This window comes from Tenrec ecaudatus, chromosome 3, assembly GCF_050624435.1.
Source record: "Tenrec ecaudatus isolate mTenEca1 chromosome 3, mTenEca1.hap1, whole genome shotgun sequence".
NCBI classification, from domain to species: Eukaryota; Metazoa; Chordata; class Mammalia; order Afrosoricida; family Tenrecidae; genus Tenrec; species Tenrec ecaudatus.
The window spans coordinates 10629540-10642575 of NC_134532.1; positions in this window are offsets into that span (position 1 = coordinate 10629540).

Below are 13036 nucleotides of genomic sequence, written 5' to 3' on the forward strand. Positions count from 1 at the left end.
TAGTGGGGCACCATCAGCTTTCTTCACCACATTTGCTTATGCACCCACTTTGTCTTCGGCAATCCTGTCAGGAAGGTGAGCATCACAGAATACCGGATTGTTAGAAAAAAGTGTTCTTGTTTTGAGGGAGTACTTGAGTCAAGGCACAAGGTCCATCTGCAACCTTAATTCTTAATGTATGTATATTTATATATGTATATATATAGTTCTATTCCCCTCTCATTATATATATATTTCTGTACATGTCTGTATTTAGACCTCTATAAATGTCCTTTGCCTCCTGGTTCTTTCCTCTATTTCCTTTTTACTTCCCTCTTGTCCTACCATCATATTCAGCCCTCATTCGGGTTTAGTAATTCCTCGCTGCCACATTGCTCTTGATTAAGCCCACTAGGCATCCTACAACCTTCCTTCCATGGATTTTAGTTCACTTGTTCCCTTGTCCCTGGGTTGTTTCCCTCTCCCTTTCCTTTCTCCCACCTCCCTTCCCACATATCCCCCTGGAACCATTGGTCCCTTTCTTTTCATCTCCTAATTATTTATCCCTCCTATCTTATCTAGATAGACATGCAGATGCATTAATAAGTGCAAAAACCAGGCAAAGCCAAATAGAACAACAAAGGAAGTTGTGATAGGTAGTTTTATTGTGTCAACACGGCTGATAAACACATGTGGGATTAATTGAAGGGTGGAGAGATAAATGGCCCAAGGAGCCTTGCCTTTCTTGTCTCTTGGTCTTTGATCATTGGGCCAGTGTGCAGCTGTCTTGCTTGTTCTGGGCCTCAATTTGCAAGCTTCACTGCCTGTGGGACAACTAACCGGTGGACTGTGTCACTGTACTTAGAGGTTCCTTCAAGACCTGCTTAGCCCCATTCCTGAAATATACATCTCTTGAGCTGGGGACTGTTGGACCCTGTCATCTGGTTGTCTGTTGGTGACCTGCTTTGCTGTTTACTACCTGTGGCCAGATAGCCTGAAATGCTCTACAGAGGTCTACCCAACCACCCTCAAGACTTGAAGGACTGCCAGTGTCCCACAGCTGTCTCATGCGAGTGAGTTGCACTGAGCCATTTGTACTGCCTTATAGATTAATTAACTGTTTATTTCTTATGTTATATATCTATTATACATATATATATATATAATTATTAGTGTCCTGCTTTTGTTTCTCTAGAGAACCCTGTCTAACTTAATTGGTACCAGGTGTGGTTCTAGAAATAAAAGCTCATAAATATGGGCCTATTAAATTGACTCTCTAACCTGATTAGTCTTAAAAGCACTGATAACGCTATTTCTACACATAAAGATATGGATAAGTCTGCCATTCTTACTAAACCATGGAGTGAAATAACAATAAAGCCTGCTTCTTAAACTTTGTTAATTGGATCTCTGGTTCTGTTTCACGTCCAAATGAACCTTACAGTAGCTACAGTTTCACCACCAATAGATGAGGTATTGGCTAAGGATAAAGACTGTGGGTGATCGCATGTTTGATATTTTCCAGCAGTTTTATCAGGATGAGAAGTATAGGAAAGCTGGTTGACTGGTCCTCCTTACAATGGAAAGTGTGATTAAAGAGAGGGATGGACTCAGAACCTCAGAAGTGTGCCTCAAGTGCCAACTAACATACTTAAAAACATCCACCTGTGCTACAAAGGAGAGCCTTTTCTCCTCTAGTAATAGAGCCGACATTGCTGAGAAGCAGTTCCAGAGTCGTAACATCCAAGCGGCTGAATTACAACATCAGCTGAATTTCAGATCTGGAGTAGTGTCTGATACTAAAGTGAGGGCACTAAGAGGGAAAAGTTGGGACCCTGAAACATGGGATGGGAACATATAGGTTGATGATCCAGAAGAGGAGGATATTGAGCCCCTCGAAATGATTGAGCCTCCTCAATCAATAGATCCACCCCTCCCAGTTGAAGGTATTAATCCGCTATTAATAAAACACAACCCACACCTGAGCATATTAACCAAACTGTTCAAGCTGTTATGCCAGGTGGGACTGAATCAGTAGCATTGTCTGAGGGAGATGCCTTAGAAGATATCGCTGAGAGCACCCAGGAAACACCCTCCCCACTCATTATTTTCTCTAGAACTTTAACTAAAATTAAGGCTCAGAAAGCTCCTAAAAGGTGAGATTGAGATGATTACCCAAGAAGAAGTGTGCTATGCACAAAGATCTGCTCAAGTTTTCAAATATGTACACGCAGAAGCCTGGAGAATATCCCTAGGAATGGTTTCTAAGGGTGGAATACTGGTGCAAGAAATGCAATATTAGACCAGTCTGGGCTTCTGGATATGGAACCCCTAACCACAGACTCTTCTTTCAATGTCTCAGTGAAAGAGGCCAAGACAGTCTGATTCCTTATTTGGTTGATTCACTGAAGCATGGACTGCCAGGTGGCCTAGATTAGACCAACTTGAGGTGCTTGACATAGCTTGGTACTTGTAGAAGAAGGCATCCAAAAGCTTAGGGAAATTGGTATGGTGGAATGGATCTATCAGGATATTCCAATAGCCCCAAAAGGGGTTGTCCTGAGGACATATCCTTCACCACAACCATAACGAACAAGTTTGTGAAGTGGCCTGAGCATCTCTGAAAACTCATATAATTACTATTTTGTGTGCACCAGGATTAACAGTGGGAACTGCCCTAAGCTAACTCCGGCATTTCTCCACAATGGGGCTGATAGGACCCCGTGATGTAGAGGGCAGGTGTCAGCACTGAATAAACAGAGCCAGTGTGAATGTGGTTATAATGGACAGCAAGGTTTCCGTAGTAATGAAAACAAACTCTCCCGTCTGGACTATAGATATTATCATGTGGTTCTTATCATTTTTCCTGTCAAAGTGGCAAAATACTAATGGTGTGAATCTCTGGTAGGAATCCCACATGGTCATGGTGATTTTTTTTAATATGGTTTTTTATTCTATTGGCCAGTATTTTCTTAAGGATTTTTGCATCAATGTTCATTGGGGATATTGGTCTGTAGTTTTTATTTCTTGTGGGATCCTTCCCCATTTTAGGTATCAGAGTTATACTAGTTTCATAGAAAAAGTTTTGGAGTTGTCCATATTTTTCTATGTTCTGGAAGAATTTGTGTAGAATTAGTGTCATTTCTTCCCTGAATACTTTGTAGAATTCTCCTGTGAAGCCATCTTGCCCAGGCGATTTTTGTTGGTGATCCCTTGATAACCTTGTCTGTTTCTTCTATTGCTTTGAGTCTGTTGAGGTTCTTGATGTCTATCTGGGATAGTGTTTCCAAGAATTTGTCCATGTCTTCCAAGTTCTTGAATTTGTTAGAATACAAGTCTTCATTTTACGGCATGATTACCTTTCTGATTTCATTAGGATCTGTTGTAATGTCCCCTGACTCATCCCTCATCCTTGCAATTGGCATTTGTTCCTTCCTTTCCTTGGTTAGTTTTGCCAGTGCTCTATCAATTCTGTTAATCCTTTCAAAGAACCAACTTTCAGCTGCATTAATTTTTACCATAGTTTTCTTGTTTTCCCTCTCCTATACCTCACCTCTGATTTTTATTATTTCTTTCCTTTTGCAATTATTAGGATTGTTCTGTTGATTCTCCTCTAATTGGCGTGGTTTATTCCTGCATATCAACCACAAATCTCCCTTACATTTTCATGCGTGCATGTATTGCTATCAGCCTCCCTCTAATAAGTGCCTTTGCTGTGTCCCAAAGGTTTTGGTACATCGCATTTTCATTCTCAGTGGTTTCTAGAAACTTTCTGATTTCATCTCTGATCTGGACCAATACCCACTCCTTTTTAAATAGAGAATTATTTATCCACCAATAGTTTGCCTTTGTCTTCTTCATTGTCCTTTTGCTGATTTCCAGTCTTATGGCACAGTGGTCAGAGAGAGGCTTCTGTATAATATTTATGTGCTTGAATTTACTCAGGTACGACGTGTGCCAGCATGTGGTATATCTTCAAGTACGTACCATGTGAGCTTGAAAATAATGTGATTTTTTTTTTGCATTTGCATTTTTTTGCTTTTGGAAAAAGCTCTGAAAATATCTATCAGGTCAAGTAGTCCAATTGTGCTGTTTAGGTCTGTAGCCTCCTTCTTTAGTTTCTTTCCTTGTAATCTGTCTTTTCTGAGAGTGGTGCATTAGTCACCCACTATAATCATTGAGCTTGTGATTTCTTTTTTCATCTTTGGAGTGTTAGATTTACGAATTTCATGGGTCTCTTGTTGGATGCATATATATTTATTATGCTCGCTGGTTCTTGGTCTATTGTCCCCTTGAGTATTACATAGTTCCCCTCCTTGTCTCTTGTTATGACTTGTACCTTGAGATCAAGTTTGTGAGAGAGACTCACGGAACACATGCAATGATGCCAAATGCAGAAAAATCACAGGCCAGTGGGTGGGATCCTGTAACACTGTAAGCATCTCAGCACTGGCAGGGGTCTCCATGTGGCTTCTTTGGCTTCAGAGATCTGGTTCCATCAGCCTTTCTCCATGTGTCTTCTCCACAGCGATGCCTCACATGGAGTGAGTCAAGAGAGAGAGTGTCTCCCACCTCCAAGGAGGAATACAGGAGTTCCCAGAATCCTCGGGTGAATGCCATGTCCATACAGAGGTCTCATTGGCTATGATCTGATTGACAGCCTAGACTCCACCCCTTAACTCTGAATTCTCAAATTGACACCAGATTATGTAACTACCACACTCTCGAACCATATCTATTGACCAAAATGTAAGTCTTTAATAAATGTTCTTCTTTAACTTGGTGTAATAATGACAGATTCGATGAACTATGTGATACAAAGGCTTATACAAGGCATACTTTTTCATCCTTTCACAAAACCGTAGAACAATTTAAATGAGACACTAACTATAGCTATCATTTGTTTATAACACAAATATATAAATTAAGCTCTTCTTGCTTCTTATGTCAAGATGAGTTAACTTGGAAAATTTTTCTTTCATTTTTTTAACAGAAATCCAAAAAGATGTTCTTCCAAAATTTTCTCTGAATCTTCAGGGATGGGGGAGTTGTTGTTTTCTGATTCCTTTATGCCTATGTATAGGTCTAATATTAAATTCTAAATCTTTCAGCTATTTTAGTTGTTGTTTTTCATTTGGGGCCTGAAGTTAATCTAAATATGAAATTAAGTATCTTATGCGATATCCACTCAGTGCAAAAAATGAAACCAATAATGTTTCATTTATGAAATACTTTAAGAAGGTTTATGCTCCCGCTAAGTCATCATGCTTTGTCAGTGCATTGCTAAATTTTAACTTTTCTCAACCCTAAATCCATTATTTCCCTCTCATTTTTGTGTTTTGAGCCCCAAGAACCTTATGGACTGGATAATACAGTAACTCAGGATCTTCTGCCCCCTTTTGAATTCACTATTGCATTCAACCAATAAGAAAAGCAGACCGGAGTATACATGCCTGTAGTAGAAAAAGAACAGATTATTTGTTATTGTGCTGGGTCAGGTTGACTAAAGAAAAAAAATCCAGAGATGTTCATATGTATGATAGAGCTTTATATCAAGGAATAATTGGATATCAAGAAAACATCCCAGCCCAGTACAAATCAAGTCCATAAGTCCAATAGTAGTCCATAAGTCCGGTAGTAGTCCATAAATCCCTCTTCAATCTCAGGCAGCTACTGCAATGATGTGAAATTCAGGAAAATCAGGCTGGTGGACACAAAGTCTTGTGGATCCATTGGCAGCAGATCCCTCTCCAGGGCTCCCACAGGTCTCCAGCAGGTCTCCACGTAGCTTGCCAGGAGGAAGGTGAAGCAGAGAGAGTGAGGGAATAGGTTCCAAGGACCCCTCTCATGAGGAGGTCACACCCACAGGAGGCACCACCAGGTTGTGACCTGATTGAAAGGGTAGACTCCACCCTCACACTTCAAGTTGACACAAAAATATGTAACTGCCAGTTATCCTGTTCCTTCTTTGACTCCCCAAGGTATGGCAGAAGCAGCAAGACAACATATTTTGTCAGTGGCCTCTTAACAGTCCCTTCTCTTTTCAGCTTTAGAGTTAATGATTCCCCACTGTGCTGGATCTGCAATGCATTACAGTTCTGAAAATAGTCCCTTCAATAAACTACCTTTAGTTAACCTTGTGAGCACATCACCTCTTTCTTTGTGAGAAGCTGCCTGATATGACCAAACACTGAAAATACATGATTCCAATCCTATTTGTCAATGAAGAAATTGAAACTCAGCAAGAGTAAATTACTTTTTCTAAGAAGAAAATAAAGAATAGAACCATGGGTTATTTGATTCCAATGAATGTACTGTTATTATGTTGTCATCCTGCCTCTCAAACAATATTGTACAATCCAGTTCACCTGTTTAACTAAAAGATATACCATGTTTTAAACATCATTTTCCATATTGTTCTGTTGTTTCTGCAAACTTGTTGATATTTGAAAGTTAAATAACAAATAAAGTCCTACACAAAACTCTTTCGGTGATAAGTTGGTGTTTTTTCCACTAAGAAAACATTGTTTTAGAAACTAATGAATACATAGCTAATTGGAGTATGTCTCTATCCAGATGTCATTCAATTATATTCTTATGTTTCTCACTAGAGCTTTCACTCATCAGCTTGAGAGAAATAGAATTGAAAGAAAATATTCTGTAAATATTTTTCAGTTAATTAGCCAGGATAAAAAGTAAAACAACACAAAATTTAAAAGTACCTGTTATTCCTAATAATCTGTGTTTTGTTTTTTTTACTAATAAAACATTAGGGAAATTTTCTTTAAATTTAAAATACAAACCAAAAATTTCAGTAAAACAAATAACTGGGCATGACTTTGAATTTAATTTTATTAGAACTTTCTGAGAAAATCTTGTACAAGCTAGGATAAAACACCAATGTTGATTTCAGAAGTATGGCATGTAGGTGGTCTCATTGGTACTTTAAATAACACAAAATAGACCAGTCTTCTTTATAATACTATTAGACAGTGCAAATGTCTCTACCAACAGGCTGACAGAAGTCACAGACATTTTATAGGAAAATATAAAATTAAAATGGTTCCTTCTAATTTTCACAATCATATTCAGTATATCTCTTAGTATAAAATGTTTTCACTTCCTTTAGTTTTTATGCCTACCTTAAGAAAACATTGTGTTTTATTAGAAATCAAACTGATCACTTGATAGTTTTATAAAAATGTTTTTGTCCTTTGCATCTATCACCTGAAAATACCGTTTGCTAATCTCATTTTGGGAAAAGAGGAGCCTCACCATTTGGTGATAGTACCAGTACATATGCATTTTACATTTTCCATATAGTCATACAAACTATGAAAATTTCACTTGAATAAAATCAACTGAACAGAACTCTAGAATAGAAAGTAAACTCATAAATGTAGACTCCTATTTCCATGAATGCAAAAAGCAGAGTTTTAAATACTTGTTTTTAATAAATATATTCTTTAGCTATCTTGGGAAAATTAGAATTTAATGTTAAAATAATTTGACCCCATGTAAATTTTATTTCATATCTAATGGGAGGTGCGGTCAATTAGACCAGCTATCCCGCATCAAGCTGCATCTGAGCTGAGGTGTGCGGATGAAAGGAAAAGAAAGAGACATATACAAAGCATGTGATTGGGAGGACAACAGTCGGATGGACTGAAGTCCCGAGTATATTCAAAGCTTGGTTTTTATACTCTTCTTACAAGGGAATGATTACAAAGAAAGCATTAAAGCACTTATTTTTTTAAAAATTCTGAACCTCTTCGCTATGTAAACATTACTTAACTAGGCACACTGTCTAAACACTTGAATAATAACATCACTATATTCTAAGTACAATGACATGCAGCGTTCCAGAGAATGTTAAAGAGGTCTTAAAGAACTGAGTTATCTCACATTGCTTTTAGCTACAAGGTCATAAAGAACTGAGTTATCTCACAATGCTTTTAGCTACAAGGTAAACAGAGGCACAAGGGACTAATTAGTCACACACCAAGAAACACCTTGACCAGCAGACCTCCTACAGGGAGGTCTATGAACAAGAAAATTCCCCTATAATGATGACAAAAGCATTTTCGGAAATAAAATGTCCACAAACTAGGCTAAAATCAGGGAACACAAAAAGGTCACTTCAAGTACCATTAAAGTACTAAAAAAGTATATGTGCAAGAAGCAGCAAGACCTAAAATAAAGACATTGGCTCACTCTTTATGGACAATCTCAAGGCCAAGAGTGAGTCGTGACCAGACCTATCTTGTAAAGCTTAACTCTGTCCAGCACACATTGTCCTTAGTAAATGTCACCGTAGGACTCAGCAGGATTCAGACTCCATCAGGTCAGCGTGACATAAAGCAGAAAGAATTTGTTTTAGAAAAGACAACTCACCTTCCTCTTTTGTAGCTTTTGATTGTCCTAGGATCCAGGGTTGGTCTGTCCTTTCCAAACAAATACATGTCCCGAGTTTCCTGCAGACTGTAGCTCTGAATCATCACTTAAGCGATTGTCATCACTGCCTTCCTGTGAAACATGACATGATCCTTCCTCTTCTTTTCATTATGTGCGATGGTAGCTAGGTGTCTGCCTCTTTCAGGCAATGTAAAGACTGTGTTATTGTAAGTTACGAAATGCTTTTACTTATATGTGTATGTATGTAGAAGCCTATAGGTGTTGTGTGTATATTAAGGAAGAAAAGCTATGACTAAACTTTACAAAATTTTCAGAACTAAAAATGAAACAAACTTTAGTTATAGATAATACACAATTAGTTTTAATTAAGATAAGACTTCCATGGATCAAAACCAATTGAGTGGTAACTAATTACAACAAAGCATATGTTCCCTATTAAAAATAACCCTTTAATTTTATTTTGTTGTTAGCATCAAATTCTTTTTTTTTATCCCCAGGCTCCCACTTAGTCCCTTTCTAATAGGAAAGTAGCATTTCAAATTCTATAATATTCTCATGAAATTAAGAATCTCATATATCTGAAGTTTACAAATAGTCATTACTATAAAATTGGGATAAAAAATGTTTAGAGTGGAGCTGAAAGCCAGAGTTAGGGTTCATAAATATCTGGTTGAAATGTGCTGATATAGACCAACCTCCAGCCTCCTAATATCATTATCTAAGGGTTTGAAATATTAAATACATAAACTGTAATTCTAAAACAACCAATAATTAATTTCAGGCTATGGACCACAGGACAAATTTTTTAATTCTCATTTCAATTTTTTTAACATTTAGTTAAATGATGTAAGCTAGCTCAGTGTTTAAAATATTGTTTACAAAATATAGTTTATGGAGAATAATACTCTACTCTTAATTTTATTATACTGCAATAACTTATTTTTCAAAACAGCAAAATGTCTTAATAATTTTAAAGATGATTCAATAGCAAAATTAATCACAATCGTGGTACCTTTAATCTTTATCCGTTCCCTTCTCTGTGTACTGATAACAAGCCACTTTGGAATACACATGTCTCAACTCCTGGGACAGCTCTATAATTTCTAAATAAGATGGGTATCAGGTGGCAATCGATTTGGAAGGAGTGGTAGCAGTGGTCAAGGAAATTGTCTTGAGACTGTTTATGCCCAGAAGGCACAATGTTTAATTTAAGTTTAGTTCTATTATGGAGGGTTTAAAGAGAAGATTGAGGAAGGTTATGGGGGGGGGCAATCTTTGGCAATTGTACTACCTAATCTTCTAACTTTCTCCAATCTTCCATTTATAATTGCTAGCCTTGTTAGAAAACCTTTGTCCCATCTTATTATTTCTCTCAAATTTCCAAATCGTTAGTTTTAGCTGGTTAGCCTGCTAAAAAAAACTTGACATAAATATTTCCTGTCTATATTGTGTGATTAAGCCTCACTCTTCTGTTGAAAGCAAGTTTATTAAGATAGTAAGTTTTATATACATGGGTCTCCATGAGACGATATTGACCCAAAGGCAGCCTGAAAAAATACAGGTATTCATGTTATTCACATTGTTGAATTTACTAAAACTTCTCTGCACTCAAATAATTTTCATTCAATATTCTCCAAAACAAAAATATTTCTTATATTTTCCAACTACAAAGTGAAAAAAAATCCAGATTACTTTTTTCATTGTTAATTATAGCATACATAGCAAAAGTTTTCATACATAAAATTTAAAATATGTTTTATCATTCAAATATTGACTTTAAAAAATAATCACCCTCCCAGTTTGGGAAATATAATATTGCTAGGGTTCTTATATATTGCTCCTGCCTAATTCACACTTAAAGATAATCATTATCCAAAATGACCAAGAAAGTCACTAACATTCTTGGAGAATCTCAAGAAGCAGTCATGGCTTGATAAATTTTGAACTATACACATGATGAAAATTTCACCTGAAAATCCAAGAGAGAACTGATTTGTGATTAAATATCTCAGCCCTTTTTCATCCCTTAACTTGAAATCACTTGAAGGTGGAATTTAGTGCTCACTCTATCATTCTTGTGCTTTCTTCCATTCACAACTTTTTTCACAGTCTTCTACAGAATTTTATTAGAACTCAATGCAAAGAAAACCAAAAACCCTCCAAACTGGACCAATATAAAGTTATTAGCATTGATCAGAATGAATTATCAAGAACTTAATTTTCTTGGATCAGCCAGTCCTTGTTCACGGAAGCAGCAGTCAGGAAATCACATGGCATGTTGCTTTGGGTAAAGCTGCTACACTAGAACTCATTAAAGTTTTTAAGAGCAAGGATGTCACTTTGAAGATTAAGGTGTGCCTGGTCCAAGCCATGATATTTTCAAGCATCTTGTATACATGTGAAATTGGACACTAAGATTGTCGAAGAATTGGTGCATATAAATTATGGTGTCGGTAGGTAACATTGAAAAGTCAATGAACTGCAAGAAGAACAAGCAAATCTGTCTTGGAAGAAGTGCATCCAGAATACTCCTGGTGGAGGGGAGAAAGGTAGGGGTGGGGAGAGAAAGGGGGAATAGATCACAAAGATCAATATATAACTCTCTCCCAGGGAGACAAACAACATAAAAATGGGTGAAGGGTGACAGGGGATGATGTAACATATGAAAATAAACATCTATAATTTATCAAGAGTTCATGAGGAAGAGAGGGTGGGGAAAGGAGGGGGGGAATGAAGAACTGATATCAAAGGTTCAAGTAGAAAGAAAATGCTTTGAAAATGATGATGGCAACATATGTACAAATGTGGATGAATGTAGGGATTGTAAAGAGATGTAAAAGCACTCAATAAAAGTAATAAAAATTTTAAAACGAAAAGAAGATGGAAAAACTTCATCTCAAGTACTTTGAACATATTATCTGGTTAGAACATGTTGCTTGGTTCAATCAAGAAAAGACGAAGGTGGCAAGAAGATGGGAAAAAAAGTCAGAGAAAAAGAGGAAGATTGTTAAAAAGATGGATTGTTCAGTGTTGGCAATAATGGACTCATCCATTATGAGGAGGGCATAGGACTGATTAGGGTTGGGTTCTGTTGAGGATGGGGTTGCTATCAATTGAAACCAACTCAACAACATGCAGGGTTTTTTTTAGGGATTTGTTTTGTTTTGTGAGAGAGTCAATATAAATTATCTAGCTAACCATATTCCAAGATAAACAAACCTCATTTATTATCTGTCAACTGCTTTTCCTTGATAACATCTACCTCATGCACTTAGATCCTGCCACAATTTTTGGTTAGGAGTTTTGTGAAGGAATTGACATGAGCAAAATTTTAAAGAATGAGTAGAAATTATAAATATCATTTGAAGAGGAAAATTTAAGTTAGAGTGAGACTAGAAATATATTGAAGCAAAATATAATCAGAAAATAAGCTATTCGGTATGAAATAGTGTAAGATTAGAGAATAGATAAGATAATTGATCATCAAGATCCTGAAGAATAATAACAAAACCAGAAAACATATAGAAAGACCAGTAAAGATATGAAAGGTAATTTCTTCCAATGAAAATGGACCAAAAATTGGAAATGTATATAAAATAGATATATTTTAGTACTGAGACCGTCCTCAAGAATGCCTGTCTTATTTTTACAATCAAGAATGGACTTATTTGTAATTCTGAAAAGAATGGGAAATATTCACTTTGGTACCTGTATAGAATTTTATACTGGGTTAGTGAAAGATTGCGAGTCATATGAAAAAAAAAATTGAATAAAAAAATGTGAATTTTTATTAAAACCAAATAGTAAAGCTTTTCACCACAATTCTTGGTAAATTAAACATGGAAGCAGGAATTGCAAAGATATAATTTTCCCACAGTAGATGATTGACAAATCCATTGTACTAGAAAAGTAGGGTATTAAGAAATGAGGATATCATTAATAATCAGTTTTATGCTAGTAAGGCAGAAAAATAAAATTTAAAAGAAACTGACAGGATATGAATTCTATAGACCAAAAACCAAAATATCAGAGGGAATGTATTAGTAGCAGATGTAAATAGATTTTAGAGCTCACAGAGACTGAAACTCTATTTTAACACACAACAAAATATGAGTTGCCCTGGCATGACTGAGAAAAAGAAACATGATCACTGGCTGAAATTCTGTGGCATTTGGATTGATTTTTAAATACTTTTTTTTGGTAAAATAAATCCTAGTAGTAAATTAATATTTTAATAAAATATTAGATGTTTGTTTTAAACAATAAACTTAATCCTTGAAAGTAATATTTTTAACCAGAAGAATATTGTTTCTCACTATTTAGCCTTTTTGGCAATAAACCAAAATTTCAGTTTATTCATCTCTACCACAAAGGTATTTTCAATGTTTCCTAAAAAGTTTGCTCCCATGTGTTAAATCATTATTTTCAAAACTAAGGTACTTTCCAAATGACATATATACCTATGCTAGAAAAATTAAGTTATTCCATTTGTATACAGATACAATTTATAAAAATTTTAAGTATATATTTAATATAATTATAGAAAGAAAAATATACGCTCACTTCAAAGTAAAACATTCACGAATTTAAGTAGAAATCTGAGTGTACTTAGTAAAAATATTAAGTTAGTAATATTTCAGTA